This window comes from Hibiscus syriacus, unplaced genomic scaffold, assembly GCF_006381635.1.
Source record: "Hibiscus syriacus cultivar Baekdansim isolate YM2019G1 unplaced genomic scaffold, ASM638163v2 tig00111095_pilon, whole genome shotgun sequence".
NCBI lineage: Eukaryota > Viridiplantae > Streptophyta > Magnoliopsida > Malvales > Malvaceae > Hibiscus > Hibiscus syriacus.
Window position 1 is genome coordinate 2,518,746 of NW_024062980.1, and position 6,000 is coordinate 2,524,745.

Here is a 6,000-nt window from a genome sequence, read left to right on the forward strand (position 1 = left end):
TCGTGTTCCTTGTGCCGTTTCAAGTCTGCCGGTGTCCTCCTTGTCTCCGCCAGCTGCGGCGCGTGAGGAGGTGAAGCCGTCAAAGTATCTGACGTTTTGGAATCGAGCTCTCCACCGTTCAAAATTATGAACCGAGCTTTGTAAGTGCCTCAAAATCGCTTAAAATAATTTTTAGGAATTTTTCCGGGAATTTTCCAACACTGTAGCACTGTTCACGCGCAACACGCGCCACCCCCGAGAGTGGGCATCGTCTGGGTGATAATTTAGTAATTAATTTCTGTTTGGGTGCCGTTTGTGTAAAATTTGGGTGTTAGTTTGGTAAATATTTGCATAATGTGGCTAATTTGGTAATTAATTTCTATTTTGGTGATATTTGTGTAAAATGATCGACTGTTGACCGTTGCCCACAGTTGACCATAACTTTGATTGACGTTGACCGGGAATTAAACGACCTTTGACTTTAACCGAGTATACCTATCTTGATATTTTTCGACGTTTCAAATCCGATTCCGCAGTTCGTTTTTCAAAATTCGAACCCAAAGGCCTCAAAATTGTCAGTCAAACCCGTTGACTTTGATTTTGACCGAAAATTCCAAATTTTTGAAAAGTCATATTTTATGTTTTCGACGTCCTGAATCTGTTTTTGGGGTCCGTTTCGCCAAACTCGAACGCGGTAAGTTGTTTTTGACTGATTTATCACATGATTCGATCCGTTTATCGCAATTAAGCTCCATTTTTTATATAATTTATGTTGATATGTATCTGAGGAATTATTGGAAGATGATTTCAAGATCGAGAGCGTTCGAATGGAATTTTATGATCGATCAGTATTGCATAGAAATCGAGGTAATACTTTACTACCTCTTTATGCTTTATAGAACATGTTGGTATTGGTAAATGCATGAATGGAAATGTTTGATCTCATATGTGTAATTAATGAAGATCTACACTCGATACAAATACGATAGAAAGTATGTAACTGAATATGGCTCATATGACTATTATAAGAAATTGGAGGACAGTTGGAATTTAATTACAAGTTCTGGAATTAAGTGATAAAAGAATTAGCCATGGATATGTAGATTTAAGTGATAAAAGAATCAGCCATGGATATGTAGATTATAATTTATCTCATTAAAGGTACTTAGATTATAAATTATGAGAATATTTCGATTAGATAAAATTACGAAATTACCCTTATGTTAGAAAATGATAAGAATTATCTCTGGAAGTGAATTAATAAATCTGAAAAGAATTATTGATATGATAAAACTATTGATGTGCATAAAAAATGTTAGTTTTACTTGGAAATTATGGATAACCGGTTTTTAACCCCAAGAGAGTTTATGCTAGATACTAGAAGTATTCTAAGGAATCATTTCAAGATCAAAGAATGTTCGAGGAAGCAATTAATCATATGATCTCTATATTATATTATTTTTGTTAAGAGCTAATATCGAAATTATCTGGTTAATAAATTACAAAAATGCCCTTGAGAGGTAAAATAGTCTGAGTTGACCCTGAATGGAAAAGTACTTTGAGGATTTGTACTTAACTCGATTAAGTACGAATTTAATTATTAAGATCATGTCTTTGTAAAGAAAAATTCATGATATTTCGTTTGTAAAATCTGAGAAGGCACTTGACCCGAAAATATCCGAGCAATGAGTAAATACCTAAAGAATAATTTATCGGGTTTCTACTGTCATAATTGTTCGAAAGGACTGAAATAAATGATAAGATTGAATTTAATAGTAAGATCGGACGGAAGAAAAAGATTAAAATAAACTGAATCTGTAAAATGACCAAAATACCCCTGTAATGGAAATGACCAAAGAATACCACTAAGCTTAGGAATGATTGGATATCCTTGAGCTCTGAAATGAATGGAATAAAACTGAACACCAAAATTACTAAAATACCCTTATAGCCTATACTAAGTAAATGTCTTGGATTAATTAAGGAATCTAAATAAGCATAAGTGTGAGACTACCTTTAAAAGTTATGGAACACAGCTTAAGTGAGCCAATCAACCCTAAAGCTATGTCAATACCAGAATGGCATAGATATTACTAGAATGTGTGTTTGTCTTCTCAAGTTTGGCTCTATGATAAATTTTGGAAGTATTCAGCTCAGCTCAACTCTAGATCACATTCATTACTAAGAATTGGACGTTTGTTCGACAAATCAACCACGAAGACCAAATTGAGTAGAACGGAAGTACAACATGTATATGAAATTCAAGAACATTTGAATTACTCTGGAAAATCCCGAAGTAACTGGAATGGACTTGAATGTTAAATAAATTAAGTAACCTCAATGAATGAGGATTAAATAAGTGATTTGGATGAATCTGGAAATGCTAATGAACATACATGATGTAATGTTCTTATGGATCATGAATTACAAATCAAGCACGTCAGCATTTCATGATATAGTGAAAGCGTGAACATGAAATAAAGACATTGGAAGATTTATTTAACAATGATTCCGAAGATGATATATGGACTAAAAATTATGGTATTAATGAGTAAACATCCTGGAAGAACAATGAATTGACCAATCGATAAGCATTAGTTCTAGGAACTATTCATCTAAGAGTTGTTCGATAATCAGAACAAACGACATATTTTGTATAAAGATTTCTGAACACTTTTCTGATGCACATGAATCATATCAGAATTCTAAAGTATCAACCTTAAATGTCGGATTAGATTGGTTAGCAATCAATTCCTTTAAATATGACCTCATTTTTAGAATATGATCAAATTACATCAGTTTCATGTTATTCATTCTGATAACTACTAAGTGTCTCTAAGAAATACTTGCATATACTAGTGTGTTCCACATGAAGATTTTATATGTTTTTAAATGAGTTTCACCGAAACTATTGATTTACTGGTTTATGAACCATGACAACATGTTATATGTTTTCCGATTACGGGTTTTACTAAAAAATATGAATTATTCCTGATTTATGACATCATGGAATCTATTGGTTTTATGAACTATGTTTACTTGAAATATGTTATCGGGTTTCCTATTTTCATTGGAAAATATGATCTTGATAAATCACATACTGAATATTTTTATGAGACAATATCCGATGTTCTAAATACAGTTTATTTTGATATATGATTTACCACATATTTTGATATGGTTTCTGGTTACGGTATTTTTGTACATGATTTCTAAATATGGATTAATTACCGTTACAGTTCCCCCAGGTCCCTTTGTTGTGTGCAAGGGTAAACCTTACAGTTCCCCTAGGTCCCTTTGCTGTGTGCAAGGGTAAGCCTTACAGTTCCCCCAGGTCCCTTTGCTGTGTGCAAGGGTAAGCCTTACAGTTCCCCCAGGTCCCTTTGCTGTGTGCAAGGGTAAGCCTTACAGTTCCCCCAGGTCCCTTTGCTGTGTGCAAGGGTAAGCCTTACAGTTTCCCAGGTTCCTTTGTTGTGTGCAATGGTAAGCCTTACAGTTTCCCCAGGCTCTTTTGCTATGTGCAAGTATAAGACCTTATCGTTTTTGCATGCTCCTCTACTTTGTGCACAGGGTAAATATGTTTTAAATTGCTAATGTTTTAAAAGATATGTATCTTTTCACTGGTTTTACGAGAACACACTAGATAACCTATTCTGATCTCCTGAACCTAAACATTCGAAATATATTTCCCTGAACTAAACGTTTATTATCTGTTACTACCTGAAATATCCGTAAGATCTCTGCTCAGTATAAAGATCTGTAGATGTCTGAACTAATAAGGAAATATATGTTTATCAGTATCTGCACGTTCTTCAGCATCATCTGGTAGTTCTGTATTACTGAGCTTTTTCGAAGCTCACTCTATTACTCACCATTGCAGGTTAGAAGAATTAAACCAGTGCATCTATCGACTTCAGTAAAGGAGTTCTTCCGACGTTATTGCAGAGTATGGTACATGTGATTAGGGAGCATGTAATTGTATTTTATTTTAAATACGAGACAGAAAATCTATTTTATTTCTGAATATTGATAAATGATTTTATAAGTTACATGTTTTAATAAAAGTTTTAAATTTTTTGCTATTTTTACAATGGGTCGCTCCGGTGGCCTTAATGTGACACTCCAGATCGGATCGGGTTACCCGCATCGGTCTGAGGGGGTTACATTACTCATATTCTATCTTATTCAAATTTGAATGTGATTGTCAAATAGATACGAAAGAGATAGGGTTCGTCTATATAGTGTACAACTCTATAATTTTACATTTTTTTAGGACGCTAGATGAGTGAAATTAGACGATTGGGATTAATAGTAGAAAATGAGAGATATTCATAGGAAAAAACAAGGAGATAACCTTAGCCGTCTATTTTGACTCATCCAACGATCCTAAAAAGTGTAAAATTAAAAGTTTTACAAGATTAAGTGATCCTTAATCCTATCTGATATGTTCAACTTTTTAGGGCATTCTAGGAGACTTGTATCATGTATTTGTACCGATGAACAGGGATTGACCTAGGCAGGAGCAGGTGGGGGCGATCGCCCTTAAAAATCTAAAATTACCATATATTTTATATTTTTTTATGTATTTTCTATTGAAAATCTATTTTCGCCCCTAAAATTTTATAAGTTTAAGTTTGCCCCTCTAACATAAAATCATGCTTCCGTCTCTGTCAATGAATGAAATTATTCCAAATAATTTCATGTATTTAGAGGGTAGTGAAGACATATATCCTTATACTCATGTCTGAAAATATGTTGGAAACATGCTTCCAATAAAAAGGAAAATAGAACCGAACAATATAAGCTTACCGATAGTAATATGGCCAACAAAAGGTAGGGTTGGGCAGCCACTTGTGCAACAATAATGGCAACTACACTATTGGCCATTTCATTTTCTTCTGTGTAAAACTTCCTGTAGACTTGAACTCCCAAAACAACAATATTTCATACTATAAATATGTATTTCATACAGTATGTTTAACCTTTTTTTCAATTTCTTTTATGTATTTGAAGGATCATAGTCTCATGATCATGTTTTGAACACGAATGTTCGAACATGAAAACTTTAAAAAAGTTGAAGAATTAAAGTAAAATAAACAGAGGAAGTTATTTCAATTTTGACATATGTGTAAAACATCATTTGAGTAGCTCCATGGGAGGGAAAATTACAGGATCACACTATAACAAAACTGTTCTGTAGCGGTGTTTGGAGAGTAAACGCCATGAAATTTAAACATATAGTGGCGTTTAAAATCCAAACGTCACAAAATGAAACTTTAGCGGCGTTTTTTAAACAAATGCCACAATAGAGTAGTAATTAGGGTTGTTTATTATGAAATTTTTCAACAAACATCGCGATAAAGAATACTTTAGCGGCATTTTTTAAACAAACACCATAATAGAGTAGTAATTAGGGTTGTTTATTGTGGTGTTTTTCAATAAATGCCGTAATAAAGAATACTTTAGCGGTGTTTTTTGCACAAACGCTATAATAGTGTTGTTTATTGTGGCGTTTTTCAACAAACGCCGTGATAAAGAATACTTTAGCAGTGTTTTTAGCATAAATGTTGCAATAGGGTTCACCAATAGTGGTATTTGTTATAAAAACGCCGTAAAAACATTTGTTATAGTGGCATTTTGTAAAAACGATGACAAAGGTTAAATATATGATCCACCCTTTTCTCCTACCCGATCCCTAAAATCATTTCAACTCTTCTTCCCTAAAAGCTTATTCTCTGATACAACAATGACCCTCACACGATTCTAAGCGACGTCATCTTATGTCTGTCCCGGCGACCAAATCGACCCTCTCACCGGTGAACTATAACACAATTGCACGGTTTGATCCCTTATCTCACTACTAAACTTTTTCATTTTTCTTTTTGTTGGTATTCTGAAAATGGGGAAACCCCAGAAAGCTAACATATTTGAGAAAATTAATAGGTTTCGAATAGGAAAACAATATCTATACATAGTTTTTTACTGGTTTACTACTTGGGAGCAGTGTTTTATTGGTTTTGA